Source organism: Triticum urartu, chromosome 6, assembly GCF_003073215.2.
Source record: "Triticum urartu cultivar G1812 chromosome 6, Tu2.1, whole genome shotgun sequence".
NCBI classification, from domain to species: domain Eukaryota; kingdom Viridiplantae; phylum Streptophyta; class Magnoliopsida; order Poales; family Poaceae; genus Triticum; species Triticum urartu.
Genome location: NC_053027.1, coordinates 10,186,669 through 10,199,116, shown reverse-complemented (window position 1 = coordinate 10,199,116; position 12,448 = coordinate 10,186,669). Strand labels below are relative to the sequence as shown.

General features: G+C 41.1%; 2 pseudogenes; both read left to right on the top strand.

The window, feature by feature from the left end:
• Window positions 1-4,848: 4,848 nt before the first annotated feature.
• LOC125516044 lies at window positions 4,849-8,351 on the top strand (annotated as a pseudogene).
• Window positions 8,352-10,019: 1,668 nt separating this feature from the next.
• On the top strand, window positions 10,020-11,768 carry LOC125516264 (annotated as a pseudogene).
• Window positions 11,769-12,448: the final 680 nt, after the last annotated feature.

The window sequence follows — 12,448 nt, the reverse complement described above, 5'->3', positions numbered from 1 at the left end:
TGTTTGTATCAGTTTTTTCATTTATTTTTCTCCTATATTTCTGATTAGCCTAATGGCTGATGCTTTCAGTTTGAGGCACAACTTGACTCAAAACTGAATAATGCAGTAGTATATTATCTTTGTACGTCCTATTATCTCCTCCAAATACTATGGCTGGTAAACTAAAGCCTCTTCTGATTTGCACCAATCAGGGGTTACGTGTGTTCTTTAACAGGTATGAATGAAGCTATGCTGTTAATTTGTTATGTCATCATTTAAGCCCAGCAGATTGTTAGAATGTTTAACCTAAGTCGAGCGTGTTATCCAATCTGCCTAGAATGTTTACAGGCTATGCTTTATGCAAACAGAGTTATGCATTAACAGATGCAAGCTGGATCCGCTAGATGGCATCTGATATATTTGTTAGTGCTATAAAAATATATCTTCACAACTATATTGAGCTTTTACTGCTGCCCTTTGTATTAAAACATGTTAATGCTGGATGTGATACTGACAACATGAATTATCAGCTACCTAGAATGTTACTGTCTGGAAAACATAATGCTAACTCTATCTGCGTATTTGACAATTTTCCTACTTACATATGATGCCAAGTGTGCATTAAAGTTTATGCCCTTTTTGTGTGATTGTAAGGCTGTGGCTGTATACCTTTTGATGTCGTTAGCTCTTGTTGCAGTACCAGATGAACTCAATAATCCACGCTTTCTGTGGATTCTGTCTCCTCGTTATGTCAGGTGCCTATCCGATTTTTTCCTTCAATCTTTGGAGTACTGCTATAGAAAATTGACCTCCATCGGGTTTGAACGGATTGCAGATAAATTTTCAGGGCTTCAAGGAGACTGGGATAGGGTGGAGAGTGGAGAGGTGCGACGGAGATCAGAATCTGACTGCTGGCGGCCGCCTTCAGTGGCCGTCGTTTGGTGGTCAGATAGCTTGACCAGGACAAGAAAGCCAGGCAAGACTAAGAGGCAAACTCTTCATTTTTTTCTGTGATGAACTACCCTTATATTTTTTTTTCTGTGATGAACTACCCTTATCATTTGCCACTAGGGCAGTTTGCTCTATTCATGCCCTGTTTAGTTTGCTCTACGAAAATATGCAAAGATGGCTACTAACAGCTGCAAACATGTCATTTCATCAATTATACCGTGTTACCAGTTTAGAGAAAGTGGCAAAGCACATGCTTTCATATTATTTTCTTTCCAAACTTCCTTTTTGTGGTGTTTTCTAATTTGTCTCTCTGTTTCCTGATGCTAACTCAAGTGCTGTTATTTAGCTTACAAGGCTGGTGATCCTCACCATGGAGAAACGGGGAACCAGACGTTGGAGATTTATTAATTTCTTCATATGTAAAAATGGATCTTGTAAGCATGAAGATGTGCCATGTAGCTAATACCATCAAACTCTTGTTACCTCAACCAAGTTATTTTAGATATATTTAATAATTGCAATATTCTTTAACTACTTGATCAGAACAGCTCCTCATACTGACATGTTACTGAGATATTTCCTTTGTGTTTCCTCTAATAATTTATGGAACCATTTATTAAAAATTGTATCTATGTGGTGTAACCCTACGTGCATGGACTGTTACAAGGTCATGGTAAATTAAGCAGCCCAATGTGTTAATGCAATTGCTATTCCTTGTAGGCATCACGAAATGTTCAGACTAAATTTGATATATCTTATAATTCTACTTGAAAAGATGAATAAGACGAGCCATTCAAGGAATTGCCAATCTGAAACCATGTAGTGAGTTGAGAAACACAATTGCGTTAGTTGCAGCCAATTCAGAGGCATGCCCGATGAATGTGGTTTAACATGCCACCATGTCGGGTCAAATGCAGAACAGTGGACATTTGTGTATTTGTTCGAAAAGGCTAAATAGTGTTAGTTTCTTTCTGCCACAAGTACTTATACAGTTATACTAAATCTGATACATGCATGATAACTTACTTTCACACTGAGCATTTTATTTTATTTTATTTTGCATTGTCTGGGATAGGAACCTGTGCGCTGACATTTTTTTGTGTGATTGGCAACTTCTGTTGTTGTAAAGCTGTCTTCATTTTTACTCGGGGCCTCTAATAGCATTGTTGCAGAATGGTTTACTGAAAGTTTTGGACAACACAGCTGATACTGTTCTATCGACAGTTGAATCTGGCAGCTGCTTGCGCATTCAGTTCTTAATTCTACAAATGAAGATGACAAGACCATAGTTCACGGGTTGTAGATTGGCTTTATAACTCAAGCGATTTGAATACCATGCCCCTGTTTGTTTGGGCTAAAGCTTCAGGTTTTGCTACTTCTAGCTTCCTAGAAGCACAAGCTGGAACAAACATCAAATTTTGTAAAGGGCGGGGCGCTTGGGTTTGGGTCACCCTGCCGCCACCATTTCCGGCCACCCCACCGGCTGGACCAGCATACCTCGCATTCTGTGATCAGTTCTTCGTAACTGAATAACATCTCTGTCTGTTTGTTCATCATGTTATCCTTCGTATTCTGTCTCGCCATTCTTAAGTCGATATGTTTGTCCGTTCACATGTTTTTCATCTACAGCTACTTGGTGATTCTCCTCATGTCAGTTCTGCTAGATATATCTCAGTAGTTTGTACTTCCTCCGTTTCTATATACATCCGTATGTAGTTCATATTGAAATCTCTAAAATGTCTTATATTTAGGAACGGATGGAGTAGTAGTTTTCCCTCCAAGTCAGTTTCATCCTTAGTTTTATCTCTACTTGGAATTGCCTTAGTTTTTTTATTCCTCTGTGTTGTGTTGAGAGATATTGTTTTTCTTCAACGCCCGCACTGTTCAGGTCTGTTCAATCGACGCCATATGAGATGTGGAACAGGACAATAATCCAACTTGTCTTTTCTTAAAATGTCTTATAATAAATGTATTATTATATTTTCATTTTGCATGATTAAGTTTATATTTTTATGCTATAATTGCATTGATTCTTGAATGTGATATTCGGAGGAAAACTCAATTGGCAACTCCATAATTGTTATGGCAAAGTGAATATATTTCTTGGTTTTTTTCCATGGCCTATGCCATGGTCCCTATATAAAATGCCATGTTGAGTTTTCCATGTGTTTTAATTTCAATAAACATGTATATACCATGGCAAAGTTAACATGTGTCCCCATAACAAAAAAAACAATTATAGACAAACCATGCCATTTTTGTGTAGAACCCATTGCATTTTTTATTAAGTGCATGACATTTTTATTATAAATAGCATGGGATTTTATTTTTCAAAGCGAATGCCATTTTTTAGTAGAGCATGGCATTTTTATTGTACAATCATGACACTTTTATTTCTCTGAGCATGACACTTTTATGTTACCAAGCATGGCATTTTTATAGTGTGTCATTTTGTTTTTGTAGATCATGGCAATTTTGTTAGTAAGAGCGTGGCATTTTTTTTATTGTTATTGTTTTGTAGAACATGTTAAGTTTTATGAGAAAGAGAATGGTATTTTTTTTATTGCGAAGAACATGCATTTTCATTCTTTCTTTTTTACATAGGATGGCGTTTTTTAGCATATCATGGTAATTTCATCTTTGCATGGCATTTCAGGTACAAACATCACGGGCACCTTTTTTGTGTGCATACACTTTTTTGTTTCTATATATTTATGGCTAATTTATGTTCTTTTTATATTATTTTTTCTGACTAATCTATGTTTTTTTTGCAAAATGATTTTTTGCGCACACGAATGAAACCGTGTGCACATCAATTTTATTTCAAATTAATATGCATTTTTTGGCTTATGGGATGACACTGGGAGGAGGAGGCCCAGTTAACGGCTTGACAGGCTATCTAATCGCCTTGGGGGTTCTCCTCACAGCGATTGCTGCTTCCCTGACAGCTGAACTGTTAGGATTTAATTAATTCTAATAATCCCTAACCAAGACGGTTGCATCACGTCCCTACGGGCGCACCCCTTCGGGGGCTATATATATATGTGTAATCCCGTATTAGTAGGACTTGCTTTGCTACTTCTCGCAAAAAAGAAGTAAGGGCTTTGCTACACCTACGTATATTCTAGGTAAAGCTACGTAAAAACTGATTTGGGATGATTTGATTGGAAGGAAAAAATAGCCCGGGCCTCACCCTGTGAAAATCATATATTATTTTTGTGTGATAGACAATTGTATGCGTGAGGTTCGCTCCAAATTTCAACTTATTTGGACATCTGAGCAGCTCTTAACAAAGAAAAACAAATCAGATCAGAACAATGTGTGAACAGCAAACTCTTTTACACTGAATTTGTCTTTTTTGCTGAGAGTTGCTCATATGTTCAAATAAGTTGAAACTTGAAGCGCACCTCACGCATAAACTTATCTACCACGAAAAAATAGATTTTTTTTAGTATTTGTTTTGATTTTTTTCGTCCGGGGTGCAGATGAGCTCGGGAGCAGAAACGCCGCACTCGTTTAAGTTTACCTAGATCGGTACGTAGGTGTAGGATTATTGTATCAGTAAAGACAACTGTTCGCTTATACTCCCTCCGTTCCGAAATATAAGTCTTTCTAGATATTCCAACAAATGACTACATATGAAACAAAATAAGTGAATCTATATTCTAAAATATGTCTACATACATTCGTATGTTGTAGTCCATTTGAAATGTCTAAAATAAACTTATATGTATTTAGGAACGGAGGGAGTACATTGTGTCGACTCTCTCTCGATTGTCTCTCGTTTTTCTGTTAACAGACAGAAGGTCAGTTTTGTTACGAGACGCCCTAGCTTTTGCTTGAGATTCCAAAGCCCCAAACCCTCCTCCTCGCACGCCACCTTGGCCCCGCTGGCTTCCCGCCTCCCTCCGGCCCCTCATGCTCATGGCCGCCGCCACCTCGGCCGCATTCTTCTCGTCCCGGGCGGCCACCGCCCAATTCCCTCACGCCGCCTCGGCCGCGGCCCGCAGGGGGTTTGTCTCCTTGGGCAGGGCCGCCGCCAGCGGTTTCTCCTCCGGTAATGCATGGCCCTTCTCTTTGGCTTTCGTCGCGCTGCTGGTTTGCTTTGCCACTCGATCGATCAGGACAATTTAAGCAGATGGTTGAACAATTTAAGCACCGTTATAACTTTGTTAGATTGGAGGTGAAAACTTCTGTACAAGCGCTTAACAAAGATGAAAGATCTCTCTCTCTCTCTCTCTCTCTCTCTCTCTAATTAAGCACTCATGTAGGTATAAATTCAGGGCTAAATTATCTGTTGGAAGGTCTTTTCTCTGTACCTTTTGCAGTAGTAAACTGATGGTGGTGTGCCCACCCATGTTGCTGCTGTTGAACAAGCAGTTGTGCAGGATGCTACAAAGCCGGAAGCTCCAGTTGCTGTCGTTACAGGTGCTTCCAGAGGGATTGGAAAAGCTGGATGCAAGGTGAGCTACTTTGCTGCCTTAATTAGGTTGTCATTTTGTATGTGCAGAAAGAGTCGATTTCTTCCCCCCTCTTAAAATCGGTGCCATTTATTTCCGAAAGATGCAACTTCACATTCCTCTAACTCAAAGCAATAGATATTCTTAGATGGCCAGATATGTGGTTGTATAGTTATAACTCTCTCTGCTTGCATATGCAAATGGCTATTTCCTCCCCATTTGCACAACGCTAAATTTAACCCCAGGGACCTCACGCCGACTTTGCCTGCAGGTCCTAGTGAATTATGCACGATCCTCCAAAGAGGCTGAAGCAGTCTCCAAAGAGGTGAGCTGGTTGATTAAAACATAATATTTGCACATATATTTTGTTTAATATCTGCTTACCCGTCTGTTAATTTGCATCATACAGTTATAAGATATACGAAGACAGACTGTAACTGGTGATTGCAATAAGTATTATTAAATTAGTTAGTCTACGTTGTTCTTTCATTTGCCTCGTACAGGAATGCGTACAATTGTTATCATTTCTGACCTCTTATCTGAGTAAGAAAAAACACAGTTGTGCTGAATTTTCATTCTCATTCATGAGCAAGTGAACATGACCCTTGTGTTATGTTTCAGAAATCATACAATGCAATGTGAAATATAGTCATATGGTATTAGTTTCGGAAAATCTCATTGGCCCATTGTAATTTCTTGTTCAGACTAGTATAGATGGTAGCAATAATAGTTCACAAAGGCTAAAAGAAATCAATTGTATTTTTCTAATGTTGACTCAATAGTTATTCTGGCTAAAATATGCTGATACCGCCATTGAAACATTATTGGTTTTGGGACAGGCATCTTTTTTTTTATTTGTTAAATTGATCCTTTTCTCTTCATTTTTTCTCTACTAAGCCTAAATGCACTGATCTATTTGCAATGTAATCCTCTTTTGCAGATTGAAGCAGCTGGTGGTCAGGCTATTACCTTTGGAGGAGATGTTTCTAAAGAAGCTGATGTGGAATCTATGATGAAAGCAGTAAGTTCTTTTTATGGATGGAAAATGTTTTTCCTTTTGCATATATATTGATCAGATTATACAAACTTGGTTATCATTAGTCTATGGATTTCACCAGGCTCTTGATAAATAGGGAACAATTGACATCCTAGTAAATAATGCAGGTAGGTACCAACAGTTAATTAGTTTGCACCAGTTTAGCTTTCTACTGTTAATTTTTTTCTGTATGTGAAATAACATTCCGTAACCAGGGATTACGCGAGACGCCTTGTTGATGAGGATGACGGAATCCCAGTGGCAAGAAGTAATTGGTCTAAATCTTACTGGTGTTTTCCTCTGTACAAAGGTACGTGTTCGTCCCTTTATTTCTTGAAAATTTTGTACTTGAATAATGTTTATGCTTCTTAATTACACCTGCACATTCTTTACAGGCTGGCACAAAAATAATGACGAAGAAAAAGAAGGTTTTTGTTTTGTTTCATTCTTCGAATTGGTTTGAACATTTTTGCTACCATGCACTACTTATTAGAGTTTATTATTTTTGTATGCGTTAGCTACTGGTTCTGTTAATCATATACTTCAATTTACTTCAATTAAATATGACATGATGTTCATTACTTTGCGCGCTCTCCAATACACAACTCTGGCCTTTAATTTTTGTATCATATGTAAGCAAAACATTACATCAAGAATATATTAGTACTGTCGAACCATTAGTCACGGCAAACCTAATGGTACCATTAATTACCACCTGCCCAGTTTTTTTTTGTATTACTTGTCAACGATGGAGAAGTTTGACTTCATGTTTTCTGAAGTGTCGTCTATTTTTAGAACAAAAGTAGTATGAAAAATATGTTCTATGTAGCAGACTTTAGATCTACCCTTAAGTTCTGTAACGTTTCATAATAGCAAGTCGCCGAGTCTCCATTGACTCCCATACCCCATCTCCTCAGTTACAAATTTACAGCTTGGTCACTTCAGGACTCAGCTTAATTTCTTAGCTGATCGACAAAAAGTAGGCCTCCTTACTTTGCTTTATTGTGTTTTTGAAATACTTAGAGCTGAAAGAGAATTTGCGTAAGGCCTTAACGTGTTGCTAGTGCACCAAAGTAAGAGTAGTAATTTGTCCCTTTTATACTTAGGATATTGTGTTTCTTCCTTATAAAACAATCTCTGCTCAGAATCAGAAGTCACCTCATCAAATTTTCTGTTATCGGTTATAAGATACTTATTTATGTTTAATGCAGGGAAGAGTCATCAACATAGCATCAGTTGTTGGTCTTACTGGCAATGCTGGGCAAGCTAATTATAGTGCTGCCAAGGCTGGGGTCATTGGTTTCACAAAAGCAGTTGCTATGGAATTGGCATGCAGGAATATCAATGTGATCTCTCCGTCTTTTCATTGTTAGCTCGTAACTCATAAAACTGTAGTCCAACTTCTGAACAGTTTTCAATGCTCAGGTGAATGCAATCGCACCTGGATTCATCGCATCTGACATGACCGCTGAACTTGGAGAGGAGCTTGAGAAGAGAATCTTGTCAACTATTCCCTTGGGTATGCATCTTAAGCTGCAACCTCTGCTTAAAACTAGCATTGTTCATATTCTGACTGTTGTACATAAATCCTAAGTGGAGCAAAAGAAAAAAATTCTTCAGAAAAACTTACTGTATAGTATTATGTTATGTACATGTGCGCCCTTGTGCACTATATCTACTAAGTGATTTTTTCCAGTCGGCACTAATGCTTCATTCAACAACTTCACAGGGAGGTATGTCCAGCCACTGGAAGTTGCTGGGTTGGTTGAGTTCTTGGCCTTGAATCCTGGGGCGAGCTACATCACCGGACAGGTTGGTGTAATATTGACAATGTTCGTGACAATTGGTTATGTGAAACTTAACAGGTTTTTTATTGAACTATCTCTTGGCAGGTGTTTGTCATCGATGGTGGGATGGTAATGTGAAACCTTTACAAGCTTCATATATAGGTTGACATGTGCTCCACCTAGCGGGATGTTTTATGTGTGGTGCATCAAACAATTTTGGGTCATAGATAGATTTAGGTTGCCTCACTTGAAATTTGCAATCATACACGATAAATAGGTGTGACTGTAGTGAAGTTAAGATATGTGCTATATCAGCGCCGTTTTAAACTATGTCTTCATTGACTGACTGGCCAATTTCTTACAAATCTGTAGGAGTAGGATGAATTGATGGGTAGTTACCTTGGGTTTCATTTATCTTTCAAGTTCGCTAAGAGCACCTCTAGCTGAACGCTCAAAGTTTAGCCCCCCAAAAGTCTCCTCCAAGGAGAGGAACCACCGCGTCTTCACTGGAAAGAGGATGACCTACCAGGAGGTGGCTTGCCTAGCTTTGGCGGGTGTCCCCTTGCACATGTCTAGTTGCTTTCTCTTTTGAGAGTAATCGCATGTCGCTATTTTCTCACAAACACGAGAGACGATCCCCACACTCTGTCACGTGTAAATCTTTGTAACACCCTCTTTCTTCTAATTAAAAGGCAGCACGCCTATGAGTTTATCAACAACAAGAAAACCCTTAGTCCCAAATAAGTTATATGGTAGGCTAGAGCTGAAACTCATAAGATCTCGCAACCAATTCATGATTCCGGCACATGGATAGCTAGCTTTCATGCACCCTGTCCAAGGCTAGTTTTTTTTTATGATACTCCAGTCCTTCGTATCTCTCTTCATAGACCCCTTTCATGTCAAGTTCGGTCTATTCTAACCTCTCTTGATATTATCAGGATGCTTTAGCCATCCGCTATGCACTGAAATTTCTGGAGGCCTACGCTGAATATGCCTAAACCATCGCAGATGATGCTGGACAAACTTCTCTTCAATCGGTGTTACCCCAAATCTATCCCATATATCATCATTCCGGACCCGGTTCTTCCTTGTGTGACCACACATCCATCTCAGCATGATCATCTTTGCTACACCTAAAAAGAGCCTCCTCAAAGCTTAACTCCCTAATTTTTTTAAACACAAATTCATTTACTTGTAAGCCATTGAGTTAAGGTTGACTACTCAAGTACTTCACTAAATGATATTTTGGGCACATAGTTCACCAGTTCCTCACTAAGAGAAAGAGAACTGGTCCAAACAGGACGACAAGAAAAAACACACACTTCAATAGAAATACATTTTTGACTGCTTCTACAAGTCCAATCAATAATTTCTCCATCTTCTTATGTTCATTGCCATCACTTTTTCCCTTCTCTATTGACTTCTCTTGTCTAGACGCTTTTTTCTTCTCTGCTTCCTCATGAAGAAATTTAGACGTTGCATCCACTGTAATCTCATTTCTAGCAATCAGTGTGCCAACAACCAATAAACCTCTCTTGATCATCGATAGACAAATGTATTCTTCTTCGCAAAACCAAAACTTGCATATATTTTTTGAGCAAATCAAAACGAAAATTTGCAACCTTTCTGCATATAGTATAATATTATATGAGCAAAACAAGCGTGTGGGCCACGTGCCAGGTACGGCCCGATTAGATATGTGCCGGGCCAGGCCCACCACGGGCCGGGTACATGCTAACGGGCCGGCATGTGGCCCCGGGCCAAGTTTGCACGAGACAACTCCTTGTAAACGGACCACAGACCACCATGGAAATCTTCTCCCCACGACATTCGATCCCCACTCCCGCATCCTTCGATCCCCTCTCCCTCGCCGCCGCCGCCGCCGCCGCCGCCCGGCGCGCCAGCATCGCCGCCATGCTCCGCCTCCGGGGCTGCATCCTCCCCCGCCTCCTCTCATCTCCCGCCACCCCCCTCCACCGCCTCCTCTCCGCGGCCGTTTCTCCGAGCCCTCCTAGCTTCGCCGTGGAGGAGTACCTCGTCGCCACCTGCGGCCTCACCCCAGCGCAGGCCCGCAAGGCCTTCCCCAAGCTCTCCCACCTCAAGTCCCCAGCCAACCCCGATGCCGTCCTCGCCTTCCTCGCCGGCCTTGGCCTCTCCGGCGCCGACCTCGCCACCGCCATCCGCAAGGATCCCAGGTTGCTCTGCGCGGGCGTGGAGACAACCCTGGCCCCCAATGTCGCGGAGCTCACCGGCCTGGGTCTCTCGCGTTCTGAGATCGCGCGCCTCGTCTCGATCACCGGCACCAGTTTCCGCTGCAAATCCATCGTCTCTGGACTGCACTACTGCTTGCCCCTCTTCTGCTCCTAAAGAGTGGCTCCATTCTCTCGTCCGACCTCGAGCGAGTGGTCAAGCCCAATGTCGCCTTCCTGCGGGAGTGTGGCCTGGCTACTTGTGATATTGCCAGGCTCTGCATACCTACGCCATCGCTGCTCAGCATCAGCACGGAACGCATCCAGACAGTAGTGGCGTGCGTCGAAGGTCTTGGTGTACCCCGTGGATCTCCGATGTTCAGACATGCACTACAAGCTGTTGCATTCCTCAGCCAGGAGAAAATCACCGCCAAAGTGGAGCACTTGAAGAAAGCGTTCAGGTGGTCGGATGCCGAGGTGGGCATTGCCGTTTCTAAGGCTCCAACGTTGCTGACGAGGACCAAGGAATCGCTGCAGCGCAGGTCTGAGTTCCTCATCTATGAGGTGTGGTTGGAACCGGCATATATTGCTTATCGTCCGGCAATGCTCACTTACAGCTTGGAGGGCCGGCTCAGGCCCCGGTACTACGTCGTCAGATTTCTCAAGGAAAATGGATTGCTAGATCACGACCGGGACTACTATGCTGCAGTCATGATCAGCGAGAAGGTATTCGTCCAGAAGTTTATATGCCCTCATAAGGATGCTGCACCGCATCTCGCTCAAGATTATGCAACAGCTTGCAGAGGGGAGGTTCCAGCTAGATTCAGTTTTACATGAACCAAGACTAATAAGAAAATTGGTATGTTCATTATGTCATTCGGTAGAGAAGAAAAAGCATTGCACTGCTATGAACTTGTCCTTCCTCGTGTTGTCATATTGCACACATCTTGGAACTAGGAGAGTATGAGATCAGGGCATTCTGCCAATTTCTTTGAAGTATCAATGAGTAGTATTTCTGCACACTCTGTATCTTTGTGTTCTAAAATGGCCATTGCAGTTTTCAATGCAATCCTCCATCTGCCTTTCATGAAAAAATGTTCTTATTTTGGCCATGAAGATGACATGAAGTCTCGAAATTCCTGGGAGTAGTGTTTCTGTTTCTGACTAGTAGTTTGTATCAGCTTTCGTTTATTTATCTCTTGTAGTTTTGGATGGCCTTCTGAGTGATACTTTTCTAGGGGAATCTGATCTCGAAACTGAATAGTTGAGTAGTAGGCTAGTTGCATTTTTGTTGAAAGCCTACTTGTATATCACTATGTAAACAGAAATTTCTAATGCCCTGGTATTTGTACTGGAGAAGCAAATTGATGCTTGTATTGCATAGTGCTGAAAAACAGAGGACATACTTAAGTTATGGTAACCTTAAAAAGGGTTATGGCATTACCATGTAAATTTCTGCTATATCTTTTAGCTAATTTTATTATTCCGTAATCGCACTATCTATATTGATCGCGAGGGCACATTTATCCCTTAGCATATTTGTTTAGTGTAGTATAGTGGGTCTTGTGTACCGTCTTTTTTGTAAATTTCTATCTAGAAAGTCAGTAGGAAAAGGGAAAAGGCCGGATGGGACCATGTAGTCTGGAATCTTGCAGAATTTCAAATATAGGAATTACTATGTACCTCAGTCTACGAACCAACCTGTGAGGATGGTGCACATTTGTTTGTTCCTGATGTGAGGCTGTGGTAGTTGGAAGAAATGTGATCTCTGGTGTGTGCGTGCAGTAAGGCAAAGGAGTGGTCCATGCTATACTGGCCAAGAGATGTGATTTGAAGATCATCTGCGTGTCCCTTTCTGTTGTGCTTGTTGAAATTATAGAAACAAGATGAATGAAATGCAGGCGACGGGAACAGGTTGATCAATGAAGCAGGTGAGAAGACGTGGAGGTTTTCTCAAGCAAAAAGTGGCTGCTCCACAGGAGCATACTGATTTACTGAATGTGGATTGTGCATATCTCCGAGTTGGGACTGGAACCAGCATACATT